Source organism: Moschus berezovskii, chromosome 7 (assembly GCF_049115385.1).
Source record: "Moschus berezovskii isolate FMDL1 chromosome 7, NW_MosBer_1.0, whole genome shotgun sequence".
Classification (NCBI taxonomy): domain Eukaryota; kingdom Metazoa; phylum Chordata; class Mammalia; order Artiodactyla; family Moschidae; genus Moschus; species Moschus berezovskii.
This window is the reverse complement of record NC_142466.1, coordinates 71992646-72007068: the sequence shown is the minus strand read 5'-3', so window position 1 is coordinate 72007068 and position 14423 is coordinate 71992646. Positions and strand designations below refer to the sequence as shown.

The window sequence follows — 14423 nt, the reverse complement described above, 5'->3', positions numbered from 1 at the left end:
GTGTTTTGAGTGGCTTCCCAGGCACTGTTAGCTGTGTACGTTCGACAAGTTTGTTAAGCTGTATAAGCCTCGGTTTCCTCATCTGTAAGATGAGTTAGTACATTTTGCCTCATAGAGTTGTGGATTAAACCTAAACAGATTTATGACTATTCCCTTATGTTTGCTGACTTCCTGATCTCAGCTTTTCTTTCTGTCCTGTCAAATAATCCTCATGTCCCAAGAGCACTGGGGAATAAGGAAGAATTTTCTGCTGATTTCCCAGGAGAGATGGGAAATCCCAGTGGTCCCCAGGATCCCTCCAGATCCACAGTCTTCATCCTCTCCTCTATTATTTCTGAACAATTCAATTCTGCCCCAAACTTGCACATCATTGCACAGTCCAGAGTCATCTTGTTACTCAGCAGTTCAAAAGTCTTGCCATTAAGTGAACATCTGCCTGTTATCAGAAAAAGGTCTGAACTCATCTGTTGTTACTTCAGTATATCTTTGGGGGTCTCATTTCTCACTCAAATGGTCTATCAAAATATTGCTTACAATTCAAGTTTTCTCCTTGAGAGAGAGAGGGAGAAAACTCTCCCTTTATATCCCAAGTTCAGTTCAGTTCAGTCGCTCAGTCGTGTCTGACTCTTTGCGACCCCATGAATCACAGCACGCCAGGCCTCCCTGTCCATCACCAACTCCCGGAGTTTACTCAAACTCATGTCCATCGAGTCGGTGATGCCATACAGCCATCTCATTCTCTGTCGTCCCCGTCTCCTCCTGCCCCCAATCCCTCCCAGCATCAGAGTCTTTTCCAGTGAGTCAACTCGTCGCATGAGGTGGCCAAAGTATTGGAGTTTCAGCTTTAGCATCAGTCCTTCCAATGAACACCCAGGATTGAAAGCAACCACACTCAGGATTGGGAGTTTGGGATTAGCAGGTACAAACTAACATATATAGGATGGATCAACAAGGTCCTACTGATAGTTACACAGGAAACTATATTCAATATCCTGTGATAAGCCATAATACAAAAGAATATGAAAAAGTATATAGATACATGGGCTTTCCTGGTAGCTCAGCTGATAAAGAGTCTGCCTACAATGCAAGAGACTCCAGTTTGATTCCTGGGTCGGGAAGATCCCCTGAAGAAGGGAAAGGCTACCCACTCCAGTATTCTTGGGCTTCCCTTATGGCTCAGATGGTAAAGAAGCTGCCTGCAATGCAGGAGACCTGGGTTCTATCCCTGGGTTGGAAAATCCCCTGGAGGAGGGCATGGCAACCCGCTCCTTGCTTGGAGAACCCCATGGGCAGAGGAGCCTGGCGGGCTACAGTCCATGGGGTCGCAAAGAGTTGGACATGACTGAAGCAACTGAGCACAGCACAGCACAACTAAATCTCTTTGTTGTACAGCAGAAACTAATAAACATTATAAATCAACTATATTTTAATAAAATTTAAAAAACAAAACAATTTCCTCCATTGCACTATATTGGTCTTATATAATATACATAAAACACTTACCACAATGCCTGCACAGAGTAGTATTCAACAAACAAAAATTTGTTCTTTAGACAAAGTGAAAGTGTAGTGAGATACATAGCTTTGATATACATGAGACTCCTCTGCTTGACTTAATTTATGTCTTGCATTTGTCCCTTAATTATTAACTTTGCTGCTGCTACTGCTGCTGCTAAGTCACTTCAGTCGTGTCCGACTCTGTGTGACCCCATAGATGGAAGCCCACCAGGCTCCCCTGTCCCTGGGATTCTCCAGGCAAGAACACTGGAGTGGGTTGCCATTTCCTTCTCCAATGTGTGAAAGTGAAAAGTGAAAGTGAAGTCGCTCAGTCGTGTCCAACCCCTAGCGACCCCATGGACTGCAGCCCACCAGGCTCCTCCATCCATGGGGTTTTCCAGGCAAGAGTACTGGAGTGACTTGCCATTTTAGAAAAGGTATTAACAAGCCTAAGTCAGAGGTGCCCAAGACCTGAAAGGCATCAAGGATATGTCACCTTGGGCTGATACTCCCATCTGGAGACCTGGGCATATCCACATAGATGGCTTAATAAGCTGCCATTATCTTTTCCTCCATATCCAGAGAGGCTAAATTATATTCTTGGCTGGTTTAGTTAACAAGTCTCTTCTTTCTGATTGTAGTCTGTCTGAACTTCTTCTTACCCCAGCATGGTTTACCAGCTATTCTGCTGACCTGGTAGTAACTTTTTACCCATTTAGCTGCAGAGAATGTTGCTCTGGGCCAGACACTCAGCCAGAGGCTGGGGAAACAGGGAAAAGGCACAGTTCTTAGATGAGCCCAACTGTAAGTCACAAGGAGTGATCAGCTGTATAACACCCAGTGCACTGTGTGGGGCAGGATGGGAGGGATTCATGGAGCAGGGAGCCAGGCAAGGTGTTAAGAGCTCTGATATTTGATGTGGGCCTTGAGGAATAAGTAGAGATTTTGCTAGGCCACAAAGCAAATGATGACAAGGAGACTCAAGGGACAAAATTAGGGCTTTTATTATATTACCTTGTTATCTCATATTATCCCATGTGGAGAAACAGCTCAAGTACTGGAGGGCTTTTTACTTTTCTTTAGTAGGGAAGACCACTCCCTTATAAATGAGAGCTCTTTTCCTTCTTATATAGAGAGGTTAAGTGACTAGTCCAAGTCGATATACTTAGTCGGCAACAAGCAAAGCCTAGACCCAGCACCTCTCCAAGAGTTAGCCCTAGTCTGTGGTCAATAATCAATATTTATTGCATGAACAGTGAATGAATGAATGAACCTAGTTCTCTTGATTCCCATATAGTAAAATTTATCACTTGTTTTTGTTGTTGTTTAGTCATACTACTAGCTGATTATTATCACCAGCCACAGAGGAATCCCTTGGGATATACTTTCAAGCCTTTGTGAATCCTCATATTCACGAAAGCATCTATAACATGTATATTTTCTCTTGATATGAGAGTTTTACACAGGGCAGGGAGTCCACCAAGCAGTTTTAAAAATTGCTTTATATTCTTTTTGCCCCTAGTCTGAATACCTTCCCATCTCTCCTGCTTATAGCCATCAGGAGCTTGACCTATTTGTACCTTGAATCACACCCCTTGTATGCTTGCCATCTGACCTTTCTATTGTTTATAGGCCAAAATTGCTCCCCAGCCCAGAATTAGAGGCTCCAACCTGCCTTTTCATCCTTATCTTTCATTTCATTTATTCTTGCATTCATTAAGCAAATATTTATTGAGTACTTCTTAAGAATCAGACTCTGTGCTAGGAATTGAAGATACAGAGGTAAAGAGGAAAGATACACAGTTTTGCTTCATGGAGTTGACTATCTAGTGGCAGAAACAGTAATAAACGAAAGTTATATAATGGTTTATATTATGTAATGTAGTTTTAGTAAGTGCCACAAAAGGGAAGTATAGGATGGTGAGATTGTTCAGCAGGGGAATCTAATCTATTTGGGAGGGTCAAGACCAGCTTCCCTGAGAGACTGCATTTAGGGGAATAGGAAATGGCTGAGCATAGAGACTGGGGAGGACATTCCTGGCAGAAGGCACAGCCTGGGTAAACGCCCTGAGTAGGACAGAACTTGAATTTGCAAGGAGATTTAGAAAGGTTCATGTGGCTGTCATGACTCCACCCACAACAGCCTGCAATGCTTCTTTTTGTAGGGACAGCAAAATCCCAAGTCCTTATTCTAGTGCACAAGACCCCACATGGTCCAGGGTCCCACTGGAGCTCAGATCTCATTTCTTCCCACCTCCTCTCCCCCTCTCCCATCAGCCTCATTTTGCTGTTCAAAAATGACAAACAGTTCATTTTCTGGACACCTGCATTTTTTCTCCCTTCTACCTATGACATCCTCATACAAGATGTCTTCATAGCTCATTGCTTCATTCTATGTGAATTTGTGCTGAATATTATCAAAGAGGCCTTCTCTGATCACTCTTTCTATAAGAGTGACCCTCCACCACTCTCAGTCCCATTACTCTGCATATAATTCTTCATCACCCTTACCACCACTTCGCGTATCATTTGTATTTGTTAATGAATTGTATCCCTCCATTACCTTGTAAGGATCATGAATGAAGCTGTCTTCTTGATTCCTGTATCCTCAGGACCTAGAACATCGCTTGACTCACCTCAATAAATATGTGTTAATAACAGTTAAATGGGAAGAGTGATCTAAGACTGGACTGCAGAGAAAGCCAAGAGCCAGACCATGGGACACATACCTTGTACTTTCATATTCAGAACAGCCTTGTTCATGCTTTTTCCTCCCCCTACAATGCTCTTCTCCATTCTCTTCCATCACCATCTCCACCAATGGAAGTCCCATTGACATAGCCCATTGCTGGAACTTCCACAGAGCATTTATTTAATTTCTTTTTGGATTCTGCTGTGTGAGATGTATGTTTGACTCCTGCCCCCAGTGCAGTACAGAGCTTGACCCAGATTAGGTACTCAGAAAAGTCCTTGCTTAATTGGGTGGCAGGAAGGCAGTAATCCAGGAGAGTTGATAATCCAGATTAGGGTTTATCAGAAGGATGGGGAGTTGAGCCAAAGTGTGATTGGATTTGAAGAAACATATAGTTAAGAGCATGAATTCAGAGCTTAGTTGACTGGGTTTTAAATCTGCTTCTGTCAGTTACTAGTGACTTTTTAGTCTGCAAAGGCCTCAGTGTTGTTTATAACGGGCATAAAGAGTGCCTCTGTCACAAAATCATTATGAAATTTAAATTAATCACTACATGAAAGCATTCAAAATAGTGCACGAAATGTAATGAATACTATGTACATGTGCTGTTTTAAAAAATAAGTAAAAAGACTAGGATGCTGTCTATGGGCAGGGAACCTCAAAGTCTAGGGGAAGCCTGAACTTGGTAGAGGGAGAGCATTTGGAGATGTACCTGAGGATCTGAGCAGGAACTAGAAGGAGGTCTTAGGAGCCAAAGCCTAATCCCACCCTGTGCTTCAGTCCATTTTACAGAAAGGGAGGCTGAGTTCAGGAAGCCTCTTCCCTACACTTGCACCACAGCAGAGGAATGCTGATGACTCAAGTGACTCCCAGAGTAATGCTCCCCCTGCTGTTTCCTCACAATTTATCGATGGACTCCAACAATGGGCATCCCAGGTGGTAGCTTATTATTTATTTTCTTATTTATTTCCTTTCTTGTTTCTCAGTTGAGGTAGTTCATAGGAAGAAATAGAAGGCAAACTATGGATTAGAGACAGTATTAGGTCTGGTAAAAGTATATGTTAAAATCAGAGGCCAGAATGGTGTAAGGTAGGATAAGAGAGACCACTGATGACAAACAAGCATGGTTGCTATTTTCCTGTGCTAATTACGTTTGTAAGGGTCAAAGTGAAAAGAGACACATGGTTAGTTATATAAAAAGGAAAACCAAAGTGTTTTCCTAGTTCTTATTCCTAAAAGAAGTTTCTCATTTGTACCAGACTCTTTTTATTTATTTTAAATTGAAGGGTAGTTGCTTTACAATATTGTGTTGGTTTCTGCCATACATCAACATGATTCAGCCATAAGTGTACATATATCCCCTCCCTCTCAAACCTCCCTCCCACATCCCACGCCATCCCACACCTCTAGATTGTCAAGGAGCCAGACTCTTTAGGATGACCTTTCCATTCACATGCCCTAGGGCTATCTTGGCCCATGGGTTGTCCAGATTTCTTCTTTAAGGCATTTATAATTTCTTGAAAAATCTTAGATCCTCATTCTGACTCTACTGTGATTATGGGCTTCCCCTGATCAGTCAAATACTACATTTGTGATTCAACCTCTTAGAATTTCATGGTTCTTAAAGACCTTAAAGGTCATCAAGTCTAATATCCCCATCCCACTTACCTTCTGATGTTTGAATCTTCTCTGCAACAACTCCATCAAGTGGTCTTCCAGCTCTTTCTTGAATGCTTCCAGTGACAAATAACTCATTACCTTCAGAGACATCTCATTCCATCTGTCCATGAAGTTTCCTGTTCTGTTGAGTTGACATCTGAATCCTGGCCATACTTATTGAAAGAGACATTTCATCACTGAGGAAAGAAATCAAGTCTAATTGGCTAGCAGCAAGCAACTCTGGGAATCCTAAGCTTCATTAGAAGTAGACTTTTGTTCAAATAAAGTGTTAAAATTAAAGCAGTATATATCTGAGCAGGGCCAATTGGCATAAACTCATCACAGCATATGGTGTGCTTCCTTTTATATGCATGTTTAGCAGCTAGTGGGTACCAAACCTCACACAGCTCCCAATTGCTAGCACTAATGAAGGATCTGTTTGCTTTGGGGGATAAAGATGGTATCACTGATTCACAGTTGTTTTTCCAGGAGTGATGAACAGATTTTACTTCCTCATCTACACTCTCTTGCTTGGTCCTTTCTTGGCCCCACTATCACTGCCCTACTTCAGACCTCATTGTCTCTTGCCAGGGCTGTTCACTTGTCTCTAACTGGTCTCCCTGCCTCAAGTCTGGCCTTCTCTCATCTAATCACCCCACCAGAGACGTCTTCATCAAGCATAGATCTGCGGTATCACTTCCAGCTTGAAATCTTCAGTTAGCTCCAGCATGGAATCCAAATTTCCTGGCCTGTAAGATGGGCAGGGCAGGGTCAGGATTTGCTTGTGGCCATAAATAGGACAAAGCTAAGTGTCAGTCATTCAAGGACAGTTGAAACCCCAAAGTAGTGTCAGACCTTTGGGAACAATGGCTTGAATTTGTGTAGCTTTACTACAGTCACAGTCTATTCACTGACAAAAATTAATTTCATCTCTAGTTAACAGAAGAAGAAACAGATTCTCAATAATACTTTTACTAGGGCTGCTGCTGCTGCTGCTTCTGCTAAGTCACTTCAGTCGTGTCCGACTCTGTGTGACCCCATAGATGGCAGCCTACCAGGCTCCCCCGTCCCTGGGATTCTCCAGGCAAGAACACTTACTAGGGATACTACTACTAATAACAACAGTAAATGGTTTCATAGCACTTTCTGTGGGCCGGCACTTTATTTATCTGGTAGTATATTAAAAAGCAGAGACATTACTTTGCCAACAAAGGTCCATCTAGTCAAGGCAATGGTTTTTCCTGTGGTCATGTATGGATGTGAGAGTTGGACTGTGAAGAAAGCTGATCGCCGAAGAATCGATGCTTTTGAACTGTGGTGTTGGAGAAGACTCTTGAGAGTCCCTTATACTGCAAGGAGATCCAACCAGTCCATTCTAAAGGAGATCAATCCTGGATGTTCATTGGAGGGACTGATGCTAAAGCTGAAACTGCAATACTTTGGCCACCTCATGCGACGAGTTGACTCACTGGAAAAGACTCTGATGCTGGGAAAGGTTGGGGGCGGGAGGAGAAGGGGACGACGGAGAATGAGATGGCTGGATGGCATCACCGACTCTGTGGACATGAGTTTGAGTGAACTCCGGGAGTTGGTGATGGACAGGGAGGCCTGGCGTGCTGTAATTCATGGGGTCGCGGAGAGTCGGACACGACTGAGCGACTGAACTGAACTGAACTGAACTGGAGCACTTTATTATCTTAAAAAAGACAGAATGATTTCTGTTCATTTCCAAGGCAAACCATTCAATATTACAGTAATTCAAGTCTATGGCCCAACCAGTAATGCTGAAGAAGCCAAAGTTGAACAGTTCTATGAAGACCTACAAGACCTTTTAGAACTAGCAGCCAAAAAAGATGTCCTTTGCATTATAGGGTACTGGAATGCAAAAGTAGGAAGTCAAGAAACACCTGGAGTAACAGGCAAATTTGGCCTTGGAGCACGAAATGAAGCAGGGCAAAGGCTAATAGAGTTTTGCCAAGAGAACGCACTGGTCATAGCAAACACCCTCTTCCAACAAAACAAGAGAAGGCTCTACACATGGACATCACCAGATGGTCAACAATGAAATCAGATTGATTATATTCTTTGCAGCCAAAGATGGAGAAGCTGTATACAGTTAGCAAAACCAAGACCAGGAGCTGACTGTGGCTCAGATCATGAACTCCTTATTGCCAAATTCAGGCTTAAATTAAAGAAAGTAGAAAAAACCACTAGACCACTCAGATATGACCTAAATCAAATCCCTTATGAGTATAGAGTGGAAGTAAGAAATAGATTTAAGCGTCTAGATCTGATAGATAGAGTGCCTGATGAACTCTGAATGGAGGTTCGTGACATTGTACAGGAGACAGGGACCAAAATCATCCCCATGGAAAAGAAATGCAAAAACGTAAAATGGCTGTCTGAGGAGGCCTTACAAATAGCTGTGAAAAGAAGAGAAGCGAAAAGCAAAGGAGAAAAGGAAAGATATAAGCATCTGAATGCAGAGTTCCAAAATATAGCAAGGAGAGATAAGAAAGCCTTCCTCAGCGATCAATGCAAACAAATAGAGGAAAACAACAGAATAGGAAAAACAAGAGATCTCTTCAAGAAAATTAGAGATTCCAAGGGAACATTTCATGCAAAGATGGGCTCGATAAAGGACAGAAATGGTATGGACTTAATAGAAGCAGAAGATATTAAGAAGAGGTGGCAAGAATACACAGAAGAACTGTACAAAAAAGATCTTCACGACCAAGATAATCACGATGGCGTGATCACTCACCTGGAGCCAGACATCTTGGAATGTGAAGCCAAGTGGGCCTTAGAGAGCCTTCGAACAAAGCTAGTGGAGGTGATGGATTTCCAATTGAGCTATTTCAAATCTTGAAAGATGATGCTGTGAAAGTGCTGCACTCAATATGCCAGCAAATTTGGGAAACTCAGCAGTGGCCACAGGACTGGAAAAGGTCAGTCTTTATTCCAATCCCAAAGAAAGGGAATGCCAAAGAATGCTCAAACTACCGCACAATTGCACTCATCTCACACGCTAGTAAAGTCATGTTCAAAATTCTCCAAGCAAGGCTTCAGCACTATGTGAACTGTGAACTTCCAGATGTTCAAGCAGGTTTTAGAAAAGGCAGAGGGACCAGAGATCAAATTGCCAACATCCGCTGGATCATGGAGAAAGCAAGAGAGTTCCAGAAAAACATCTATTTCTGCTTCATTGACTATGCCAAAGCCTTTGACTGTGTGGATCACAATAAACTGTGGAACATTCTGAAAGAGATGGGAATACCAGACCACCTGACATGCCTCTTGAGAGGAAGCAACAGTTAGAACTGAACATGGAACAACAGACTGGTTCCAAATAGGAAAAGGAGTACGTCAAGGTTGTATATTGTCACCCTGCTTATTTAACTTCTATGTAGAGTACACCATGAGGAACGCTGGGCTGGAAGAAGCACAAGCTGGAATCAAGATTGCTGGGAGAAATATCAATAACCTCAGATATGCAGATGACACCACCCTTATGGCAGAAAGTGAAGAGGAACTAAAAAGCCTTTTGATGAAAGTGAAAGAGGAGAGTGAAAAGGTTGTCTTGAAGCTCAACATTCAGAAAACAAAGATCATGGCATCTGGTCCCATCACTGCATGGGAAATAGATGGGGAAACAGTGGAAACAGTGTCAGACTTTATTTTTTTGGGCTCCAAAATCACTGCAGATGCTGACTGCAGCCAGGAAATTAAAAGACGCTTACTCCTTGGAAGGAAAGTTATGACCAACCTAGATAGCATATTAAAAAGCAGAGACATTACTTTGCCAACCAAGGTCCGTCTAGTCAAGGCTATGGTTTTTCCCGTGGTCATGTATAGATGTGAGAGTTGGACTGTGAAGAAAGCTGAGCACCGAAGAATTGATGCTTTTGAACTGTGGTGTTGGAGAAGACTCTTGAGAGTCCCTTATACTGCAAGGAGATCCACCCAGTCCATTCTAAAGGAGATCAGTCCTGGGTGTTCACTGGAAGGACTGGCTGAAGCTGAAACTCCAATACTTTGGCCACCTCATGCGACGAGTTGACTCACTGGAAAAGAGTGATGCTAGGAAGGATTGGGGGTGGGAGGAGACGGGGACGACAGAGAATGAGATGGCTGGATGGCATCATAGACTGGATGGGCATGAGTTTGAGTGAACTCCGGGAGTTGGTGATGAACAGGGAGGCCTGGCGTGCTGTGATTCATGGGGTCGCAAAGAGTCGGACACGACTGAGCGACTGGACTGAACTGAACTGAACTGAAGCACTTTATTTCATTTAAATCCTCATAATTAGGTAATTGATGACCCTAAGAGTGAGCACCTCCTGAGGTTTGTGCCCTGCTGTTCCTTGTTGCTGTCCAGCCCCAGGCCTGGCAGGATTCAAATCCAAGTTTTAGTCCCTCAACCGTGTCCAACTGTTTGTGACCCCATGACTGTAACCTGCTACACATCTCTGTCCATGGGATTTTCCAGGCAAGAATACTGGAGTGGATAGCCATTTCCCTCTCCAGGGGATCTTCCCAACCTAGGAACTGAACACAGGTCTCCTATCTTGCTGGCAGATTCTTTACCATCTGAGCCAACAGGGGCTTATGTGCCAGGATGCCTGTGTCAATGACACATGGAGCAGGATTTTGGGGCACCATCTGCGGGGGGATCTCAGACAGGAAGTCTGGTCCTTAGCAGACATCCACCCTCACTGCTGGCACTGGGATCAGAAGGACCAGCCCAGAATTTTGTAGTCCAGAGTTGGAGAGCCATGAGGTCATTATTGCAGAAGGCAGCGTGGTGGAGAAGACTGCAGGGTGGGGAGCCGCGTTCCTCCATGTATGTACGTCATGGACCTCAGTTCCCCCTCTGCACGATCAGAGTGTTAAGATCCCCGTCTCCTTCCCAGGTTCAGTGTGATGAGGGCAATGAGGGTGTCCGATGGAATGTGAAATGCCGATGCAGTGTGGAGTGTGGGAGGATAGCCAAGTGAGTATGAGGAACCTGGGGGGGTCAAGCTTATCCCCACATGACTCCCCCTTTCATATCTCATTAAGATGAATGAAACAACTTAGCCTGATGACGGCAGTTGTGCTTCCCACCCACTATTAGGAGAGCACCCCCGCATCCTACTGACCCCGCCCGTAGGCAGCCTACAGCCAGGAGCTGCCTGGTCTTCAAATCCCAGCATAGCCCTGCCCTTGTGACGAACACCTCTTCCAGCTGAGTCACAATGAATTGTCTCCTTCTTTCTTATAAACCCAGGGCTCTGTCCCCACCAGCCTCCCTTATTACCCACACTTCCCCTGGGTCTTAAAACATGCCACTTCCACAAGACCTGGAGGCCCACCTTAGGAAGTGTGAGATCCATGTTGATAACTAGCTAGGAGGCTAATTGAAAATATTTTGGAGTTTGCTGTTAGCTCTGTCAAATCAAGTAAAAAATCATTCTTATCTACCACAAGCAGCAGTTATGCAAATCTGCCCATGGCATTAATTAAAGGACTTCCTTACTCCTCAGAGTGTTTATCATAAATGAGGAACAGGAACATTCAGGGGCCTATTTCATTCTCTCCCGTCGCCGTAGCCCTATCTGAATTAATGTCATATCCGGAGAGTCTGCCCTGGAGGGCAGGGGAATTGGATTCCTGTGGGCAGATATTTGACTTCCGTATTTGTGCAGCACTGTATGTTTACCAGGTGTCAACTTAGATGGGACAGGCCATCCCGCAAGTGAATCTTCACATTTGTCACATTATCACACTCGTCCCTTGAAATTTCTAGCCTAATCTTGACCCCGTGTTGTGGGCAGGTAGATGCCATTTACAGAACATTTTTACATCTGCTGATGTAATTTTACAGATGTACAGAACAATTTTACATCTGCTTCTGATCCTCACAACAGTTCTGTGATATTAGTTGTTGTTGTTATTATTATTACCTCTGCATTGCAGATGAGAAAATTTGGACTTCCTTGCTGTAAAACAGGGGTAACCAAAACTTTTGTAAAGGGGCAGATAGCAAATGTTTTAGGCTTTGCAGTCTGTGAGGTGTCTGTGATGATTCTTAGCTCTGCCTCTATAGCATGAAAACGGAGATAGACTCTTAATAAACAAACAGATGTGGCTGTGTCCCGATAAAACTTTATTTACAAAAGCAGGTGATGGGCCTTGGTTTCCTGACTTCTGCTATAAAAAAGCACTGAGATTGTGGCAGGGAAAAGATACCTTTGGCAAATAGAAAACCTTACGGAGGGGATTTGTTGTAATCTCAATAAACATTACTGAGCATCCAAACATGTCCAGCACATAAATCGTAGGTAAGTCAAGGAGCGTATGATGTGCAGAGCAAAGACCTGTATGAATTCACGTCACTATCATGTAAGGCTCAGAGTTCTCAGGACCATTAGAGGAGGCCTATGGAACTCAGAATTCAGAACATCTGGAACCAAAAGGAGCTTTCTGGAGGATTTTGTATGTTAACTGGGCTTTGAGGAACCACTAGGATGAAACACGAAACCTTGTCCATGGGGCATCATTGATGGAGGGTCAGTGTGATCGTGTTTCCCCTCCTCATTCTGCTCTGTCCACCAATAGAGACCAGATATGTTTGCTGTCAGTGTTCAGGCATGGTAATGGAAGGGAACCTGAGCTCAGGACAGTGCTCAAGGCCCCATACATATGAAAATAATAGGTTCAAATTGGGCCATGCAAGAGCCAGTTGGAGTGAGACAGGTAGTTACAGGCAGCAAAGAAAGAGAAGTTGGGGTGAAAGGTGTCTCGTGGCACTGAGTCACAGGCAGGGGGCTGTGGCTACATGGAACTTTGGGTTATATGTCATGATGTTGTGGCTACAACGCCTGACTCCCTGTGTTGGGCTGGAGGGATTCCCCACACCAATTACAATAAGGATGAACTCATTCTGGGCTAGTGCTTGTGATGCTTTGAGATCACAGGGCACCTTCACAACTATTAATTTTCACAACAAATCCTATGAGGCTACTACTGTCATCCGCATTTTATAGGTAGAGAAGCCGAGCTTCAGAATAATGCACGGATGTGCCCAAGCATTTGAAGCTAGAGATGAGTGACATAGTGCTTTTCTCACTGTTCTGTACTGCCCCATAGTACATGTGCCTGGAGTTAGAGATAGAAGAGTAAGAGGATAAGAAAATATAGGTCAGAATCCTAATCAAGAAAGGCTACTCTAGTGGACTTAAGGCTCAAAAGAGTGCTATAGGAAGGAGATAGATCCCCACCTGATCAGAAGCTCTGGGCTCCCATGAAATATGCTTTTATTCTTGCATCACTGGCTGGAGCGACTAAGTGATTCAGCTCCAGGCTGTCTCCTTAACATCTCAGAGCATATCATCACCCACGTGGCTGCCAGCTGGTGGGGCTGGGGGTGCTTTTGGGCTCTGCCCCATTTGCTTCTTGCTTTTACTCTTAGCCTCGTCTCTCTGGCTTATAGCTCTTTGCAGCCAGCACCTTTGAATTAATTATTTCTTTGGGTGGTTTTTCAGGATATGATATTCACATCCAGCCCTCAGGATGTCTACCCAAAGGACTGTATGCCTAGGTCTCACATTCATGTGGAGCCCTCTATGTCTATTTTTAACCTCATCCCTGATCGGGTTATACACACTGTCTTAGTGAGGCACTGCCAAGCCTGGGAGAAGACTCTTTTCATAAAACAGAAAATTGCACCTCTTTGTGAGACCAGAGCCCTGATGGTGCAATAAATAAATTGATCATTCCTATGATTGCCTTGGAAGAGTAACCAAACATACATTGCATTGTGCACATGGTTTAAAAGCCATAATTTTTTAAAAAGCAAATATTTCAGAGGTACCAGTTTATTTAACCGTGTTTTTGCATTTCTTTTTATTTAAAGCACCAAAAGCCTCAAGCACAGAAATGCCCAGGATATCTCTTGACCCCTGAAGAGCCATGGTGTTCTACACCCCAGTGTTCTGGGAGTAGGGGTGAGCTGGAGAATCCTGCCGCTCGCCTTCTGTCTAGATCTCGGTTAACAGAACATCTCCCAGCTCAGTCTCCCAAGTTAGAACCCCCTCTTCAGTGAGTGCTTCTGCCCACACTGCCACTGCCTTCATCTGGTCGTCTTCATCTCTCTCTTGGACTGTTATTTAAACATTCTGGAACGTGATCTTTCTGTTACCAGTTTCTTCCCATGCACTCCATATTCCACACTGCTCTTAGAGTGATCTCTATAAAAAGCAAATCTAATCATGGCTGGAAAACCTCAGTACCTTGGTTTTACTCCCAGCTTAGTTGGGGTGGGTTTTCTTTGCTGCTGTCATCGCCCACGATGACTTCTCTCACATAGGAGCTCAGGCTGGGGCTTGGGGAGAGGAGGTGTAAGGCCCAGCGCCCCTCTAATCCCAAAGAACAGAGGCACCTAAGTCTGGTCCCTTCCCAGGGTTCCCCTCCCCAGCCTACCCCACCAAGCCTCCACCAGTCCTGTCAGCCGGACAATGGACAATGGTGTCCTTCTGAGAGGGTCTTTCCTAGATCTAAGAAGGGGCATACGGTATCAAGGCACAGAATTCGG

At 44.1% G+C, this 14423-nt stretch overlaps 1 long non-coding RNA gene across 3 annotated transcripts in view; it reads left to right on the top strand.

Moving 5' to 3' along the window:
* The window catches only part of LOC129556862 (uncharacterized), a 622407-nt gene that overhangs the window by 249018 nt on the left and 358966 nt on the right, over window positions 1-14423 (top strand). The gene's annotated exons all lie outside the window — the stretch shown is intronic.